A 20833-nucleotide genomic window follows, 5' to 3' on the forward strand; every position below is an offset into this window, starting at 1 on the left:
GGTCAGCCTGAATGAAAATATGATGATTGTTGGATGCCCAAAAGTGGGCGGAGCTGTGAACAGCCAATCAGATTGTACCTATTGACTTGGCAGAAATCCAACCTGCTGCCATTCTCACAGTAATAACACTGGGGTCCCCAAACTTTGCAGAGTTAGGCACCAGGTACTGTGATTCAAGGTTAGAAAAAGTGGGTGGAGCCACCAACAGCCAATCAGATTTTACCTATTGACTTTCAATGGAGAAAAGTCAACCTGCTGTGATTCTCCACAGTATTAACACCAGGATCCCCAAACTTTTCACAGTTAGTCACTAGGGGACTGCAGTTTTAGTTTTAAAAAAGTGGGTGGAGCCACCAACAGCCAATCAGATATCCCCTATAAAATTTTATTGGTTTGATGCCAGATGGTACATTCCGACCCTCCCCCAAAAAATGGTACGATCCAACCCCCCCTACAAAAAAATTGGTATGGTCCGACCCCCCCCCCCTCCAAAAAAATGGTACGGTCCGACCCCCCCTCCAATAAAATGGTACATTCCGACCCCCCCCCCAAAACATTGGTACGGTCCAACCCCCCCCGTACAAAAAATTGGTATGGTCCGACCCCCCCCCTCCAAAAAAATGGTACGGTCCGACCCCCCCCTCCAAGAAAATGGTACAGTCCAACCCCCCCATCCACCAAAATGGTACGGTCCGACCCCCCTCCCCTTCAAAAAAATGGTATGGTCCGACCCCCCCCCTAATAAAATGGTATAGTCCAACCCCCCCGTCCACCAAAATGGTAGGTCCGATCTTTAGTTATAGGGGCTGTCATGAAACCGTATCATTATGTTGTGTTGAAACAGCCAACCTACCGTTCTTCAACTGTTTTTCAGCTTATTCTTCCTCTTTTTCTTCTTCGTTGTCTTAGCGCCCCCCATTTTCTAAACGCTATTCCTCCTACAGTTTTAAGGGTACAAAACCCAAACTCTCCACACTTCTTCGCCCTATAGCAGAGCAGGTTGCTTGTGCTTTCTAAGTGATCCTGCCCCCCCCCATCTTTTTGTGGTGCTGCTCTGAACACCCCAATTTTCCCATTAACTTTGACAGGGAAGATTTTTCAAACTGCTGCCACACTTACAGCTTTGAAGCTGCATCCCCCAAACTTGAATAACAGAATCATGGGGTCACCCCGAATGAAACAGCGAAATTTGTTGGATGACCCCAACAACAGCCAATCAAATTTCACCCATTGACTTTTATGAGGAAATTGAAACTGCTGTCAATCTTACAGCTTTGAGGCTACACTCCCCAAACTTGAATCCCATAGTCATGGGGTGAGCCTGAATGAAAATATGATGATTGTTGGATGCCCAAAAGTGGGCGGAGCTGTGAACAGCCAATCAGATTGTACCTATTGACTTGGCAGAAATCCAACCTGCTGCCATTCTCACAGTAATAACACTGGGGGTCCCCAAACTTTGCAGAGTTAGGCACCAGGTAACTGTGATTCAAGGTTAGAAAAAGTGGGTGGAGCCACCAACAGCCAATCAGATTTTACCTATTGACTTTCAATGGAGAAAAGTCAACCTGCTGTGATTCTCCACAGTATTAACACCAGGATCCCCAAACTTTTCACAGTTAGTCACTAGGGGACTGCAGTTTTAGTTTTAAAAAAGTGTGTGGAGCCACCAACAGCCAATCAGATATCCCCTATAGAATTTTATTGGTTTGATGCCAGATGGTACATTCCGACCCTCCCCCAAAAAATGGTACGATCCAACCCCCCCTACAAAAAAATTGGTATGGTCCGACCCCCCCCCTCCAAAAAAATGGTACGGTCCGACCCCCCCTCCAATAACATGGTATAGTCCAACCCCCCCTCCAATAAAATGGTACATTCCGACCCCCCCCAAAAAAATGGTACGGTCCAACCCCCCCCCCCCCGTACAAAAATTTGGTATGGTCCGACCCCCCCCCCCCTCCAAAAAAATGGTACGGTCCGACCCCCCTCCAAGAAATGGTACAGTCCAACCCCCCCCCCCCATCCACCAAAATGGTACGGTCCGACCCCCCTCCCCTTCAAAAAAATGGTATGGTCCGACCCCCCCCTAATAAAATGGTATAGTCCAACCCCCCCGTCCACCAAAATGGTAGGTCCGATCTTTAGTTATAGGGGCTGTCATGAAACTATATCATTATGTTGTGTTGAAAAAGCCAACCTACCGTTCTTCAACTATTTTTCAGCTTATTCTTCCTCTTTTTCTTCTTCGTTGTCTTAGCGCCCCCCATTTTCTAAACGCTACTCCTCCTACAGTTTTAAGGGTACAACACCCAAACTCTCCACACTTCTTCGCCCTATAGCAGAGCAGGTTGCTTGTGCTTTCTAAGTGATCCTGCCCCCCCCATCTTTTTGTGGTGCTGCTCTGAACACCCCAATTTTCCCATTGACTTTGACAGGGAAGATTTTTCAAACTGCTGCCACACTTACAGCTTTGAAGCTGCATCCCCCAAACTTGAATAACAGAATCATGGGGTCACCCCGAATGAAACAGCGAAATTTGTTGGATGACCCCAACAACAGCCAATCAAATTTCACCCATTGACTTTTATGAGGAAATTGAAACTGCTGTCAATCTTACAGCTTTGAGGCTACACTCCCCAAACTTGAATCCCATAGTCATGGGGTCAGCCTGAATGAAAATATGATGATTGTTGGATGCCCAAAAGTGGGCGGAGCTGTGAACAGCCAATCAGATTGTACCTATTGACTTGGCAGAAATCCAACCTGCTGCCATTTTCACAGTAATAACACTGGGGTCCCCAAACTTTGCAGAGTTAGGCACCAGGTAACTGTGATTCAAGGTTAGAAAAAGTGGGTGGAGCCACCAACAGCCAATCAGATTTTACCTATTGACTTTCAATGGAGAAAAGTCAACCTGCTGTGATTCTCCACAGTATTAACACCAGGATCCCCAAACTTTTCACAGTTAGTCACTAGGGGACTGCAGTTTTAGTTTTAAAAAAATGGGTGGAGCCACCAACAGCCAATCAGATATCCCCTATAAAATTTTATTGGTTTGATGCCAGATGGTACATTCCGACCCTCCCCCAAAAAATGGTACGATCCAACCCCCCCTACAAAAAAATTGGTATGGTCCGACCCCCCCCCCCCCCTCCAAAAAAATGGTACGGTCCGACCCCCCCTCCAATAAAATGGTACATTCCGACCCCCCCCCCCCCAAAAAAAAAATGGTACGGTCCAACCCCCCCATACAAAAATGGTAGGTCCAATCTTTAGTTATAGGGGCTGTCATGAAACCGTATCATTATGTTGTGTTGAAAAAACCAACCTACCGTTCTTCAACTGTTTTTCAGCTTATTCTTCCTCTTTTTCTTCTTTGTTGTCTTAGCGCCCCCCATTTTCTAAACGCTACTCCTCCTACAGTTTTAAGGGTACAACACCCAAACTCTCCACACTTCTTCACCCTATAGCAGAGCAGGTTGCTTGTGCTTTTCTAAGTGATCCTGCCCCCCCCCCCCCGTCTTTTTTTGGTGCTGCTCTGAACACCCCAATTTTCCCATTGACTTTGACAGGGAAGATTTTCAAACTGCTGCCACTCTTACAGCTTTGAAGCTGCATCCCCCAAACTTGAATAACAGAATCATGGGGTCACCCCGAATGAAACAGCGAAATTTGTTGGATGACCCCAACAACAGCCAATCAAATTTCACCCATTGACTTTTATGAGGAAATTGAAACTGCTGTCAATCTTACAGCTTTGAGGCTACACTCCCCAAACTTGAATCCCATAGTCATGGGGTCAGCCTGAATGAAAATATGATGATTGTTGGATGCCCAAAAGTGGGCGGAGCTGTGAACAGCCAATCAGATTGTACCTATTGACTTGGCAGAAATCCAACCTGCTGCCATTCTCACAGTAATAACACTGGGGTCCCCAAACTTTGCAGAGTTAGGCACCAGGTACTGGGATTCAAGGTTAGAAAAAGTGGGTGGAGCCACCAACAGCCAATCAGATTTTACCTATTGACTTTCAATGGAGAAAAGTCAACCTGCTGTGATTCTCCACAGTATTAACACCAGGATCCCCAAACTTTTCACAGTTAGTCACTAGGGGACTGCAGTTTTAGTTTTAAAAAAGTGGGTGGAGCCACCAACAGCCAATCAGATATCCCCTATAAAATTTTATTGGTTTGATGCCAGATGGTACATTCCGACCCTCCCCCAAAAAATGGTACGATCCAACCCCCCCTACAAAAAAATTGGTATGGTCCGACCCCCCCCCCTCCAAAAAAATGGTACGGTCCGACCCCCCCTCCAATAAAATGGTACATTCCGACCCCCCCCCAAAAAAATTGGTACGGTCCAACCCCCCCCGTACAAAAAATTGGTATGGTCCGACCCCCCCCCCTCCAAAAAAATGGTACGGTCCGACCCCCCCCCCCCTCCAAGAAAATGGTACAGTCCAACCCCCCCATCCACCAAAATGGTACGGTCCGACCCCCCTCCCCTTCAAAAAAATGGTATGGTCCGACCCCCCCCCTAATAAAATGGTATAGTCCAACCCCCCCGTCCACCAAAATGGTAGGTCCGATCTTTAGTTATAGGGGCTGTCATGAAACCGTATCATTATGTTGTGTTGAAACAGCCAACCTACCGTTCTTCAACTGTTTTTCAGCTTATTCTTCCTCTTTTTCTTCTTCGTTGTCTTAGCGCCCCCCATTTTCTAAACGCTACTCCTCCTACAGTTTTAAGGGTACAACACCCAAACTCTCCACACTTCTTCACCCTATAGCAGAGCAGGTTGCTTGTGCTTTTCTAAGTGATCCTGCCCCCCCCCCCCATCTTTTTGTGGTGCTGCTCTGAACACCCCAATTTTCCCATTAACTTTGACAGGCAAGATTTTTCAAACTGCTGCCACACTTACAGCTTTGAAGCTGCATCCCCCAAACTTGAATAACAGAATCATGGGGTCACCCCGAATGAAACAGCGAAATTTGTTGGATGACCCCAACAACAGCCAATCAAATTTCACCCATTGACTTTTATGAGGAAATTGAAACTGCTGTCAATCTTACAGCTTTCAGGCTACACTCCCCAAACTTGAATCCCATAGTCATGGGGTCAGCCTGAATGAAAATATGATGATTGTTGGATGCCCAAAAGTGGGCGGAGCTGTGAACAGCCAATCAGATTGTACCTATTGACTTGGCAGAAATCCAACCTGCTGCCATTCTCACAGTAATAACACTGGGGTCCCCAAACTTTGCAGAGTTAGGCACCAGGTACTGTGATTCAAGGTTAGAAAAAGTGGGTGGAGCCACCAACAGCCAATCAGATTTTACCTATTGACTTTCAATGGAGAAAAGTCAACCTGCTGTGATTCTCCACAGTATTAACACCAGGATCCCCAAACTTTTCACAGTTAGTCACTAGGGGACTGCTTTAGTTTTAAAAAAGTGGGTGGAGCCACCAACAGCCAATCAGATATCCCCTATAGAATTTTATTGGTTTGATGCCAGAGTGCCCAAACTTTGCACAGTCAGTCGCTTGGTGACTACATACTCAAGGTTAGAAAAAGTGAACTGAATTGCCAAGAGCCAATCACATTTCTTTCATTGTTTTCAGTGGGGAAATTTTAACTGCTGCCATTCTCACAGTATTAACCCCAGGGTCCCCAAACTTTTCACAGTTGGTCACTAGGGGACTGCAGGTTTAGTTTCGAAAAAGTGGGTGGAGCCAACAACAGCCAATCATATTTCACCTATTGAATTTTATTGGTTTGATGTCAGGGTCCCCAAACTTTGTTTGTCACTGGGTGACTATGTTCAAGTTTAGAAAATTGGGCAGGGCCAACAACAGCCAATCAGATTTCACCTATAGACTTCATATGTTTAAATTTAAACTGCTGCCATTCTTTAAATATTAATACTAAGGTCCCCAAACTTTGCAAAGCAGAGCCACCAACAGCCAATCCATTTCCACCCATTAAATTTCATCCAATCAAATTTCATACATTGAATTTTATTGGTTTAAATGTAAAATGCTGTCATTCTCACACTATTTATGCCAGGGTGCCCACTGTTTGTCACTGGGTGACTTCGACTCAAGGTTAGAGAAAGTGGGCAGAGCCAGCAACCACCAATCACAATTTACCTATTGACTTTTATTGGTTTAAATTTAAACTGCTGCCGTTCTTTAACTGTTAATCCTAGTCTAGTGTCCCTAAACTTTGCAGAGTTAGTCACTGGGTAACTGCAGTTCCATGTTAGGAAAGTGGGAGGAGCCACCAACCACCAATCAGATGTCACTCATTGACTTTCAGTGGGGAAATTTAAATTGCTGCCATTCAGACACTATTAAAACCAGGGTCCCCAAACTTTGCACAGTGGTTTTTACTATATAACTGTCATCCAAGGTTAGAAAAAGTGGGCAGAGTCAACAACAGATCAGATTTAATTCAGTGAAAACCGTCAGTGACAACGTTTTTCAACCCAACATGAAGTTTGTTCTCAAACTTCCCTTTCTAGTTATTATTATTCTTAGCGCCCCCTATTTTCTAAACGCTACTCCTCCTACAGTTTTAGGGGTACAACACCCAAACTCCCCACACATCTTCGCCCTATAGCGGGAAATTCAACCTGCTGCCATTCTCACAGTAATAACGCCGGGGTCCCCAAACTTTTTACACTTGGTCACTAGGGGACTGCAGTTTAAGGTTTGAAAAGTGGGCGGAGCCACCAACAGCCAATCAAATTTCACCTATTGATTTTTATTGGTTTGATGCCAGATTTTCCCAACTTTGCACAGTCAGTCACTGGGTGACTACGCATTCAGAGTTTTTAAAAAAAAAAAACCCACAAAGTGGGAGGGGCCAACAGCAGCCAATCATATTGTACCCATTGACTTTTATGGGGAACTTGAAACTGCTGCCAAACTTACAGCTTTGAGGCTACACTCCCTAAACTTGAATCACACCGTCATGGGGTCAGCCTGAATGAAAATATGATGATTATTGGATGCCCAAAAGTGGGCGGAGATGTGAACAGCCAATCAGATTTTACCTATTGACTTGGCAGAAATCCAACCTGCTACCATTCTCACAGTAATAACACTGGGGTCCCCAAACTTTGCAGAGTTAGGCACCAGGTAACTGTGATTCAAGGTTAGAAAAAGTAGGCGGAGCCACCAACAGCCAATCAGAGTTTACCTTTTGACGTTCAATGGGCAAATCCAACCTGCTGCCATTCTCACAGAATTAACCCCAGGGTCCCCAAACTTTTCACAGTTGGTCACGAGGGGACTGCAGTTTTAGTTTTGAAAAGTGGGCGGAGCCACCAACAGCCAATCAGATTTCACCTATTGATTTTTATTGGTTTGTTGCCAGGCTTTCCAAACTTTGCATAGTCAGACACTGGGTGACTACGCATTTAAGATTTTTTTTTTTTTGTAAGTGGGTGGAGCCACCAACAGCCAATAAGATTTTACCTATTGACTCTAAATGGGGAAATCCAACCTGCTGCCATTCTCACAGTATTAACCCCAGGGTCCCCAAACTTTTTACAGTTGGTCACTAGAGGACTACAGTTTTAGTTTTGAAAAAGTGGGCGGGGCCACCAACAGCCAATCACATTTCTTTCATTGTTTTCAGTGGGAAAATCTTAACTGCTGCCATTCTCACATGTTTAAGAGTCCCCAAACTTTGCACAGTTTGTCACTAGGTGACTATGTTCCAAGTTTAGACAAGTGGGTGGGGCCAACAACAACCAATTAGATTTCACCTATTGATTTTTATTAGTTTGATGCCAGATTTTCCAAACTTTGCACAGTCAGTCACTGGGTGACTACACATTCAAGGTAAGAAAAAGTGGGCAGAGCCACCAACAGCCAATCAGAGTTTACCTATTGACTTTCAATGGGGAAATTCAACCTGCTGCCATTCTCACAGAATTAACACCAGGGTCCCCAAACTCTTCACAGTTGGTCACTAGGGGACTGCAATTTTAGTTTTAAAAAGTGGGCAGAGCCACCAACAGCCAATCAAATTTCACCTATTAATTTTTATTGGTTTGATGCCAGATTTTCCAAACTTTGCACAGTCAGTCACTGGGTGACTACGCATTCAAGGTAAGAAAAAGTGGGCGGAGCCACCAACAGCCAATCAGAGTTTACCTATTGACTTTCAATGGGGAAATTCAATCTGCTGCCATTCTCACAGAATTAACACCAGGCTCCTCAAACTCTTCACAGTTGGTCACTAGGGGACTGCAATTTTAGTTTTGAAAAGTGGGGTGATCCACCAACAGCCAATCAGAGTTTACCTATTGACTCTAAATGGGGAAATTCAACCTGCTGCCATTCTGACAGTATTAACACCAGGGTCCCCAAACTTTTCGCAGTTGGTCACTAGAGGACTACAGTTTTAGTTTTGAAAAAGTGGGCGGGGCCACCAACAGCCAATCAGATTTCACCTATTGAATTTTATTGGTTTGATGCCAGAGTTCGCAAACTTTGCACAGTCAATCACTGCGTGACTTTGTACCCAAGGTTAGAAAAAGTGGGCGGAGCCACCATCAGCCAATCAAATTTCACCTATTAATTTTTATTGGTTTGATGCCAGAGTTCGCAAACTTTGCACAGTCAATCACTGCGTGACTTTGTACCCAAGGTAAGAAAAAGTGGGCGGAGCCACCAACAGCCAATCAAAGTTTACCTATTGACTTTCAATGGGGAAATTCAATCTGCTGCCATTCTCACAGAATTAACACCAGGCTCCTCAAACTCTTCACAGTTGGTCACTAGGGGACTGCAATTTTAGTTTTGAAAAGTGGGTGGATCCACCAACAGCCAATCAGAGTTTACCTATTGACTCTAAATGGGGAAATTCAACCTGCTGCCATTCTGACAGTATTAACACCAGGGTCCCCAAACTTTTCACAGTTGGTCACTAGAGGACTACAGTTTTAGTTTTGAAAAAGTGGGCGGGGCCACCAACAGCCAATCAGATTTCACCTATTGAATTTTATTGGTTTGATGCCAGAGTTCGCAAACTTTGCACAGTCAATCACTGCGTGACTTTGTACCCAAGGTTAGAAAAAGTGGGCGGGGCCACCAAAAGCCAATCACATTTCTTTCATTGTTTTCAGTGGGAGAATTTTAACTGCTGCCATTCTCACATGTTTAATGTCAGGGTCCCCAAACTTTGCACAGTTTGTCACTTGGTGACTATGTTCCAAGTTTAGAAAAGTGGGTGGGGCCAACAACAACCAATTAGATTTCACCTATAGACTTCATATGTTTAAATTTAAACTGCGGCCATTTTTTAAATATTAATACTAAGGTCTCCAAACTTTGCAGAGCTAGTCACCTGGTAACTGCAGTTCAGAGTTAGAAAAAGTGGGTGGAGCCAACAACAGCCAATCAGATTTTACCTATTGATTTTCAATGGGAAATTCAACCTGCTGCCATTCTCACAGTATTAACACCAGGGTCACTAGGGAACTGCATTTTTCGGTTTTAAAAAGTGGGTGGAGCCACTAACAGCCAATCAGAATTCACCTATTGAATTTTTTTGGTTTATATTTAAAATGTTGCTTTGCTCACACTATTTATGTCAGGGTTCCCAAACAAGTGGGAGGAGCCGCCAACAGCCAATCCATTTCCACCCATTAGATTTCCTTGGTTTATATTTAAACTGATGCCATTATTTAAATATTAATTCCAGGGTTGTTAAAGTTTCCAGAGTTAGTCACTGGGTATTTGCCATTCAAAGTTAGAAAAAAGTGGGCGGAGCCACCAACAGCCAATAACATTTCACCTATTTACTTTCAATGGTGAAGTGTAAAATGCTGTCAGCCTCACAATGAATGCCTGAGTCCCCAAAATTTGCAAAGTTGGTCACTGGGGGACTGCAGTTCAAAAATAGGAAAAGTAGGTTGGGCCACTAACAGCCAATCAGATTTCATCCATTGAATTTTATTGGTTTAAATTTAAAATGCTGCCATTCTCACACTATTTATGCCAGGGTGCCCACTGTTTGTCACTGGGTGACCTCGACTCAAGGTTAGAAAAAGTGGGCGGAACCACCAATCACAATTCACCTATTGACTTTTATTGGTGTAATTGCTGCCGTTCTTTAACTATTAATCCTAGGGCCCCTAAACTTCGCAGAGTTAGTCACTGGGTAACTGCAGTTCCAGGTTAGAAAAAGGGGGTGGAGCCACCAACCGCCAATCAGATGTCGTTGACTTTCAGTGGGGAAATTTAAGTTGCTGCCATGCAGACACTATTAAAACCAGGGCCCCCAAACTTTGCACAGTGGTTTTTACTGTATAACTGTGGTCCAAGGTCAGAGAAAGTAGGCGGAGCACATTCAGTGACTTCATGTTTTTCAACCCAACATGAAGTTTGTTCTCAAACTTCCCTTTCTAGTTGTTATTGTTACTTCAAAGCCTCGTTTCTATATTTCAAGAAAAATTCATCTCTGCTTTTCTGCACTGGTGATGTGGCCACCACCTTGACCCTCTCTAACACCAAAGAGATAAGCGCAGAGTGGGCAAGGGGCGGCAGCATCTAGGCTGCTGCCTCTGAAACTACTGGATATATTCTTTAAATTAGTACTATATAACTAGATATGCCAGTTCTAATACATGGGTATACTGCAAAAAAATATTACTGGGCTGAAGGCTAGTGAAAGTTGTCTCTAAACCTTTGATCCCTTTGTTGATACCGATTTTGTTAAAAGCTGGGCACTGACATGCGATTGTTACATAATGTGTCATAACTTTGCTGGGGATATCCCATTAACTGTGAACAAAGTGTTTTTGTCTACAGAATCTATAATAGTGACTCAATAACTTAATTATTTGAAGTGCTAGTGTGTACAGTTTATGTCACTAGGTTGCCTGGCAGCATTATCAGAATATAAATAATGGGATTTCAAAGTGCCATTTTCACTTAAACTGATTCCAGTAGCATTCTTTGTATGTAAGGAATGTATGTCGCATTTCTCTTTTTTTTACTTTACTCTGATACTAATTTGGCGACCTCAATCTACTTCCCTTCCCTACTGCCCTTAATAAATTTGCTCCTGCTAAACCAAAATCCACGAGCCCCATAGAGCGCCAGACTGGGCATATAGCTCTCCAAAGATGGCAATATACACTTGAGTACTGCTTGTGCAAAACCTGCTCAGAGACTTTAACAGCTACAAGTCTTCTCTACTTCCCTATAACAACCTCTGCCTAACCAAACAAACCTATTTTACTGCAATCAATAATGCATTAAAACACCTGCACAATTTTTCTATAGCTTTAACTCACTGTTCTCCTTTTCCAAACTCCCTCCATGCGTATTAGTCAAATAGCTGAGAAATTTGAAGTAAAACTAACACCAGAAACAACATGGCACAAACAAAATCCTCCTAGCTATTAATCTCTCTTCACACTACCCAGTCTTTTCTGTGCTCCTTCTGCCCTGTGACTGAAGAAATCTCAAAACTTTTGAGATGCATTGTTCAAATTGCAATTTTGAGTGCAATTACAATGTTTTTCCCCACAATGCACCATTTTTGTCCTTGATTTCTGCATCATTGCAAATGAGCGATTTTCTTGACACAGTTGCGCTGTGGCTACCGCAGTTGCATTTAATTTACCAAAATGGAAGCAAGTGCGCTTGTGCTTCATCACAAATTTCCTACAGTTGTGGTGAATATTTTCAAAGTCTGCCTTAGTTGCACACAGGGTTGTACTGGCCCACTGGAAAACAAGGAAAAAATTCCAGTGGTGCCCAGGTTTGTTGGCCCCTGCTGTGCGCTTCTGTCCCAAGCAGCCCATAAGAAACCAGCACCTAAAACCAAAGTTTCAGAAAGTTGAGTTTCTGAATATACGGCTTTTGTCTGTGAATAACTGGCAAAATTGTAGTTGTGTAGTCCTACGCATGCTGAGTATACATATTTATGATATTTTGTCATTGTTCCCAAGAACATGGGGGAAATAAGATGCTGAATCTATCTGATGCAAGGATTGAAACTGTCCCCACCCCCCACCCATTCAAGATCATGAGAAAAAATAATAATTACACAACACCTCTTTTTAAAGGAGAACTAAGCCCCCCTGAATAAAAGAAAAAAACACTCAACTAAGCAGAGTCTGTTTCATAGAAAAGTGCCTGAATAAAAGAAAAAAAACACTCAACTGAGCAGAGTCTGTTTCATAGAAAAGTGCCTCTATTTAAACAACTGAAATAAAAACAGTGCAACACAGTGGAGATTGCAGGCGCCATCTTCACTCCCTTCCAATCCTCTTTGTGTCTCTTTGCCAACATGGAGCCTGCAGGAGTATGAGCCGTTGGAGCAAGTGCAGAATGAAGATTGTTGTTTTCTAGGGGTAAAAATGGTATCAAGAGCACCAAGCTAAGGTCGATTGGGCAAAACACATGGTAAATTCCAAATATATCTATGTACATTTTTATACACAAAAAAAACAAACAGCAAGAGGTATATTTATTAAACTTCAGATGTGTACATTTTTTGCCACTACTAAACTACTAAGAAATCCAACATTTTGGTCACGTTCAGTGTCACAAACCCCTAAATACCTGCCTCCAGTGAAATAAATGGTGCCAAAACAGCGGCCATTACAACACTGTGCAAACAAAGGCATAAACCAAGCACTGTATAAGACAAATAAAAAAAAAACACAAACACATAAAAGCTTAAATTATAAAAATGTGTTGTGTTTAGAAGTCAGTGCAGCTAAAGTCGAAGAATAAAGTTCAATTTTGACACATATATCACCCCCCCCCCCCACCCATAAAGATCAGTGCTCACAGGACTTATGCAACAAGATCAGCATTTATGTATGCTTAAAAATATTTTATTGACACAGCTGATGTTTTAGCTGGATTCCCAGCATTTATCAAAGCAACTTGAGCAACTAAACAACAGTAGCCTCCAGCCCATAAATACACCACATGGTGGGAAAAGCCTGTGGGAGATCCCCAAGTGATGTCATGGGTCAAAACAGCAAAAACAGTAAACAGTGTTCTGTAGATCCAGGCAAAACAAAGGTGCTCAAGTGTATCGATTGTGTCAACTAAAAGGCCAAATTGCAACATTGTAACCAAAGAGCAAAGGAGTGTTCATAAAACTGGACTAAAGTAACAAACAAACAAAATTTATCTAGTCTGTCACAGTTCTAACCGATATCAATGTGTTACATATATAAATGACTGCGGTCATATAGTCATGTGGATAAACATAGTTACTGTGGTAATACAGGTTTCAATAGGTGAATGCGCACCTTAAAGGAACAGTAACACCAAAAAATTAAAGTGTATGAAAGAAATTACATTATAATGTACTGTTTCCCTGCACTGGAACAACTGTGTGTCTGCCATGGGGGCAGCCATTCAAAGGAGAAACGGCACAGGCACATAGCAGATAACAGATAAACCCCCATTATATTCTACAGAGTTTATCTGTTATCTTCTATGTAACCTGTGTCTTTTCTCCTTTTTTCCAGCTTGAAAGGCTGCGCCCATGGCTACACAGCAGCTTATTTACTTAAACTATAGTAGCATTTCTGTAGTAAACACACCAGTTTTACCAGTGCAGGAAAACAGTACATATTATTACGTATATTTTTATTACCTTAAAGGAACAGTAACACCAAAAAATTAAAGAGTTTTAAAGTAAATGAAATATAATGTACTGTTGCCCTGCACTGGTAAAAGTTGTGCGTTTGCTACAGTAACTCTACTATAGTTTATATATAATAAGCTGCTGTGTAGCCACGGGGGCAGCCATTCAGGCTGGAAAAAAGGAGAAAAGGCACAGGTTACATAGCAGATAACGGATAAGCTCTGTAGAATACAATAGTGTTTTATCTGTTATCTGCAATGTGCCTGTGCCTTTTCTCCTTTGAAAGGCTGCCCCCATGGCTACATAGCAGCTTATTTATATAAACCATAGCAGTGTTTCTGAGGCAAACACACTAGTTGTACCAGTGCAGGACAGCAGTACATTATATTGGAATTTCTTTTACACACTTGAATTTTTTGGTGTTACTGTTCCTTTAAGCATTTCCATCCTTTAGAGTCACTCTGTCGTAGATAGGGTTTCCATCTGCCCAGTATAATATCAGCCAAGGCTGGGGCCGGTATTAAAAATTGCAAGTAAATTTGTAATAACTACTTCGTCCAACCCCAGCCCACCTCTGGCATTCAAAATAGGCTCTGGCATTTCAAGTACACAGAGGCTCAAACAGCCCCACAAGTACAATACGTAGAGACTTTCTATGACATTTTACACAGATTGCCAGCGCAGACCTTGATCTGTCCCATTCTCCCCTTTTTATAGCTCAAAAACCCCACCAAATTCCTTCCAGATTCAACATGTGATGGCCCAATCCACCCTCTGTGTCATGACTCTGCCTGTAACATCACAGCTCTATCCATTTAAGTCATGACCTGCAACTTCATTTGCCACTCCCTGGCAGGTATCATCTCTGTATAGGTGGCCATACACGGACAGACTTTAGTCTTGTTCTGACGAACGTCCAGATATCGATTGTACTTTTAAATGCAACAATCTCAACTAAACAGTCAGATATAAATTGCAGGATTAAAGTTGGCAAAACAACAATTTAAACGATTTTCTGACCATAAACTCAAAGACAACAATCATACGACAGTTACTGGAAGGTCATTTGAAGATCTCAAATTCCCAAAACGTGCAATGCCATTGTTGAAGCTCTGAAGGGGGGAATATTTAAAGGTATTGTAATATTTTAAATAACCAATTAACAATATTTGAAATAACCATGAAGCTGTACATGTCTATTCAAGTGAACATATATTAGAAACTGAGGCATCATTTAAGTATACAGTGCATATATACAGGATACAGTGAGTGCAACCATACCTTCCATGCAGTGGTGTTAAAGCTAGCTGTATATAATTTCCACTACAAGGAGTGCCCATTTAATTGTTTATTTTCTCTGTGTGCACTTCTGGTTCTGCCCTCTGAGACAATATATTTAGATGTTCATGCAGAGCGAACATTGTTAATGAATGTATAATGGTAAATGTATCATACAATTATGCAACATACATACATACATACATACATACATACATACATATATATATATATATATATATATATATATATATATATATATATATAGATATATATATAGATAGATAGATATATACACATATATACTTTTTTTCTTTTTAAAGTTTCCTGAGACTTCAGAAGAGTGGCAAACAATTGCTCAACAGTTCGATGATTATTGGAATTTCCCAAACTGTGACATAGATGGGAAACACTTGTGTATAAACCCACCACCAACTTCTGGTTCATATTTTTTTCAATTATAAAGGCTTTTTAGTATTGTATTGCTTGCAATTGTGAATGCAAATTATGAATTCATTACAGTTACATAGTTACATAGGGTTGAAAAAAGACCAGAGTCCATCAAGTTCAACCCATCCAAGTAAACCCAGCACATACAACCTATACTTACCTATCTATACACTCACATTGCAAAATTGCAAAATTGAAAGGAGGAAGAAAAAACACAATGTTTATAATGCTGCTTACCCCTCTCCAATAATTATAATATTGCCTATTTTGTACTGCACTGCTTATTAATTTAGTCATTTTACTTTACCACTGCACTGATTTTGTGTTGCACAGTTCTGTGATTTTTTATTTTTTTTAAAATTTAATTTTATTTTCAATTATTATAGTAATTATAGTTATGCATTGCACCTTTTTTCGATTCAGGAGGACGATATTTCGTCCCACTGTAAGTATATTGTTGGGATGACAATAAAACTCAACTTACTTACTTACTTACTTACCATATATACTCGAGTATAAGCCGATCCGAATATAAGCCGAGGTACCTAATTTTACCTAAGAAAACTGGAAAAACTTATTGACTCGAGTATAAGCCTAGGGTGGGAAATGCAGCCGCTACTAAATAATAAAAGGACACTCAGCGTAACCCCCTGAGAACTCTTCATAAATATATCATGTTGGCAGCTGCAGATAAGGGAAAGGTGGATGGAGGACCCTTTGACCATCCTGCCTTTAAGAGTTACAGCACTGCTGATAACTTCAGGGAAAGAAAAATGCTACAGTAGCAGACAAAAGCAGGTTATTCTCCCTCTTTATGCAGCACCCATTCTCCCTCTGTATGCAGCACCCATTCTCCCTCTGTATGCAGCACCCATTCTCCCTCTGTATGCAGCACCCATTCTCCCTCTTTATGCAGCACCCATTCTCCCTCTGTATGCAGCACCCATTCTCCCTCTTTATGCAGCACCCATTCTCCCTCTGTATGCAGCACCCATTCTCCCTCTTTATGCAGCACCCATTCTCCCTCTTTATGCAGCACCCATTCTCCCTCTGTATGCAGCACCCATTCTCCCTCTTTATGCAGCACCCATTCTCCCTCTTTATGCAGCACCCATTCTCCCTCTGTATGCAGCACCCATTCTCCCTATTTATGCAGCACCCATTCTCCCTCTTTATGCAGCACCTGTTCTCCCTGTGTTCCATGTACACTCCCTCAGTATGCCGACTCTATTTCATTGATCCAGCACCTCGCCAGCCATCGGGTGCGCAACTTACTCTAATTCATATCCAGAACCGGGAATCTGTTGCGCACACACGTCACGTACCTTTCCAGCGATTGGTCGCGTTGCACGTATCCACCACACACGTCACGCGCATGAGGGGGGGGGGCTGGATACGTGCATGCGATTGCGACAGATGCCCAGGGCTGGATATGAATTAGAGTAAGTTGCGCACCCGATGGCTGGCGAGGTGCTGGATCAATGAAATAGAGTCAACTGAAAGGGCATTTTACATCACACGTCCATGGAGGAGGTGCTTGCATGGAGTCAAGTCTACATACAGAGGGAGAGCGGAAGAGCGTGAGAGCGTCGGCATACTGAGGGAGTGCACATGGAACACAGGGAGAACAGGTGCTGCATAAAGAGGGAGAACGGGAAAGTAAGTCAACGCTCGCAAGCGAGCGCACGGCCGGGAGAACGTAACTACCGTATATACCCGAGTATAAGCCGAGGGTGCCTTTTTGAGCACATTATTAGGGCTGAAAAACTCGGCTTATACTCGAGTATATACGGTACTTACATACATAAACTATAAATACAACCAGTAATACTAACTGTAGATATTAGTATCACAATAGCCTTGGATATTCTGCTTGTTCAAGAACTCATCCAGGCCCCTCTTAAAGGCATTAACAGAATCTGCCATCACCACATCTCTAGGAAGGGCATTCCCCAACCTCACTGCCCTCACCGTGAAAAACCACCTACGCTGCTTCAAATGGAAGCTCTGTTCCTCTATTTATTCCTGCATTGATCGTTTTTATGGGAAAAAAGAACATCCCCCATCTGCCTATAATACCCTCTAATGTACTTGTACAGAGTAATCATGTCCCCTCACAAGCGCCTCTTTTCCACAGAAAACAACCCCAGCCTCGACAGTCTAACCTCATAGCTTAAATCTCCATCCCCTTAACCAGTCTCTGCACTCTCTCCAGCTCATTAAAATCCTTCTTAAAGGAACAGTAACACCAAAAAATTAAAGTGTATAAAAGTCATTAGAATATAATGTACTGCTGCCCTGCACTGGTACAACTGGTGTATTTGCCTCAGAATGTTTATATAAACAAAGCCGTGTAGCCATGGGGGCAGCCATTCAAAGGAGAAAAGGCACAGGCACATAGCAGGTAACAGATAAAATACTATTGTATTCTACCAAGCTTATCTGTTATCTGCTATGTAACCTGTGCCTTTTCTCCTTTTCTCCATCTTGAATGGCTGCCCCCGTGGCTACAGAGCAGATTATTTATATAACTATAGTAGTGTTCCTGTAGCAAACAGACAACTTTTACCAGTGCAGGGCAACAGTACATTATATTTTAATTACATTAAAAAACTTTAATTTTTTTGGTGTTACTGTTCCTTTAAGGACTGGAGCCAAAAACTGCACCGCATACTCAAGGTGAGGCCTTACCAGGGACCTATAAAGAGGCAAAATTATGTTTTCATCCCTTGAGTCAATGCCCTTTTTTATACAAGACAGCACTTTATTTGCTTTAGTAGCCACAGAATGACACTGCCTGGAATTAGACAACTTGTTATCTACAAAAACCCCTAGATCCTTCTCCATTAAGGAAACCCCCAACACACTACCATTCAGTAGATAGTTTGCCATTATATTATTTCTACCAAAATGCATAACTGTGCACTTATCAACATTGAACCTCATTTTCCAATTTGCTGCCCAGTTTTCTAATTTTGTCAAATCGCTCTGCAAAGTGGCAGCATCCTGCATGGAACTTATAGTTTTGCACAATTTTGTATCATCAGCAAAAATAGAAACAGTACTGTCTTTGCCCACCTCCAGGTCATTAATAAACAAGTTAAAAAGCAAAGGCCCAAGGACTGACCCCTGCGGTACTCCACTAACCACACTGGTCCAATTAGAAAATGTTCCATTTACCACCACTCTTTGTACTCTATCCTTCAGCCAGTTCTCTATCCAATTACAAATATTATGTCCTAGGCCAATATTCCTCAATTTGATCATTAACCTTCTGTGAGGTACTGTATCAAATGCTTTAGCAAAGTCCAAGTAGATGACATCAACTGCCATTCCAGCATCGAGGTTCCTGCTCACCTCCTCATAAAAGGCGACTAAATTAGTCTGGCAAGATCTGTTACGCATAAAACCATGCTGGCACATGAAAAATAAGTCAGAGAGTTCAAAATTTCTGCTTTTTCCCCATTCTCATCAACCAACTTACCCCCCCCCCCGCCCCCCCGTGATAATAAGGTTCCCACCCCTTCTTGCTTCATATTTTAACTATTCAAAAATAATTTTGGATTCTTTGTTGAATGCTTTAAAAGCACGTTTTTTCTTACCAACCTCGACACTAACACTTTTATTCAGCCATAAAAGTTTTGCTTTGCGATGCCTCTCCTTGCTTACAAGGGGAATATACTGTTGTGTATACCTGCAAAGCAATGTTTTAAAGATGTTCCATTTTCCTTCTGTGTCTAACCCTATGAAAAGCCTTTCCCAGGTGACACATTGCAGAGATGCCCTTATACTGGCAAAGTCTGCACGTCTAAAATTGAGCATTTTAGTTACTCCCTTATAGAGCTGTCTCTGCAGCATTAACTCAAAGGAGACCATGTTGATCACTGTTCCCCAAATGCTCACCCACACAAATGTTAAAGATGAGTTCAGTATTATTAGATATCACCAGGTCCAAAATAGAGTCATTCCTAGTAGGTTCTTGAACCGCCTGAAATAAAAAGTTGTCATTTAGCATATTTACAAACCTACTAGCTTTTTCTGACTAAGCCACCCCATTACTCCAGTCAAATTCTGGATAATTAAAGTCCCCCATAATAACAACTTGACCCAGTTGTGAAGCCTCCTCCATTTGAACAGTAGCTGGGTCTCATCCTCCTCATTATAGTTGATATTGGAAAGAATGGAAGACTATCTGATGGTGGAGTTATTGAACACACACAATTTAATTGAAAAGAGCATACAATTACATTTGCCAACAAATGAGGAGACCAAGGAATGGCTACATTTTGTTTTGGTTGCTGATCAGGCCTTTGGCCAACATGAAAGCCTTTTGAAACTGTTTCCAGAGAAAGTATTAACACCTGAAATAAAGATTTTTAATTATAGCTTTTGGAATACAGGCAAATTGCTTTTGCATTTTCCACACCTCTATAAATTTATGTTATTATTATTTATTTATTGTTCTTTCCTGTTGTGTTCTGCATAATTTACTGCACAAGAACAATCATGGTTCTTATGTTCCTCACAGCATGGTGGACCATGAGGATATTCACACAGGGACCATTGTACCAGCTGAATGGCATAACAAAAGCAACATGCTTCTACAGCTGCAAAGTTCACAAGCAAGAAATACATCAACTGATTCTTAAACCAACAGAGAAAATGATGTACAGTACCTCAGTGGTGTTGGCAAAGTAGACTGGCAATTTCGTATGATTTAAAGATTTTAAACTTTTTGCAAATATTACTGTATTGTGAATAATACAGTTATTACATACCAAGTACAAAATAAACAACTTGTTTGTTGAAACTGGAAACATTTATTGCAGTGTATTGTTTTTAAAAAAGTGTTTGTTTATAAAAGTGCAATCAGAAGTTTTGACAAAACTATAAAACAAATGAAAACCTTTAACATATTACTATAATTTAACATATAATTAAAATATAATATGGTTATTAAAGGAAATATAACAAGGAAAGGAACATGTAACCTTTTACAGTGTCTCTGCATATTTACCTGCAAGGCTTGTTCCTGTGCTACAGAATACAGGAATGTCCTCCTCACAATTCACATCATCTTGTGTTGCACCACGTGCCTAATCAATGCTATTTTGCAACTGATCCCCAAAATTTGATATTGAATTTCGTGGGACCTTCTGGTCCACAGTAAATGAAAGGAGCTCGTAGTACCATAGTCTCAGGGTGTATATCTCGTCTGTAGAGGCACCAGATTCTTTTAATGACTGTACTTTGTTGAACTCCTTTTAAAAGACAGTCCTGGTGTTTGATTTATTATTTTTAACAAAATCTACATTTGCGTTCATTCTTTTTTTGTCTTTTGGAATAATCCACTGCCTTTACCCTCCACAAACAAGGTAGCTCATGATAGGCATCAATGAATTCTCTTAAGAATTCAGGATTCATGAATTTTTCGGACATCCTGGGAAAAAAAACATATATATA

At 41.7% G+C, this 20833-nt stretch overlaps 1 long non-coding RNA gene across 1 annotated transcript in view; it reads left to right on the forward strand.

Annotated features, from left to right (window-relative positions):
• The window catches only part of LOC105946836, a 40986-nt gene extending 20801 nt beyond the window's left edge, over positions 1–20185 (forward strand). The window contains exon 2 of the long non-coding RNA XR_001170321.3: positions 19899–20185. This is a non-coding gene — a long non-coding RNA (uncharacterized LOC105946836). The remainder of the gene's footprint in view (positions 1–19898) is intronic.
• The last annotated feature ends 648 nt before the right edge of the window (positions 20186–20833 follow it).

This window comes from Xenopus tropicalis, chromosome 3, assembly GCF_000004195.4.
Source record: "Xenopus tropicalis strain Nigerian chromosome 3, UCB_Xtro_10.0, whole genome shotgun sequence".
Classification (NCBI taxonomy): Eukaryota; Metazoa; Chordata; class Amphibia; order Anura; family Pipidae; genus Xenopus; species Xenopus tropicalis.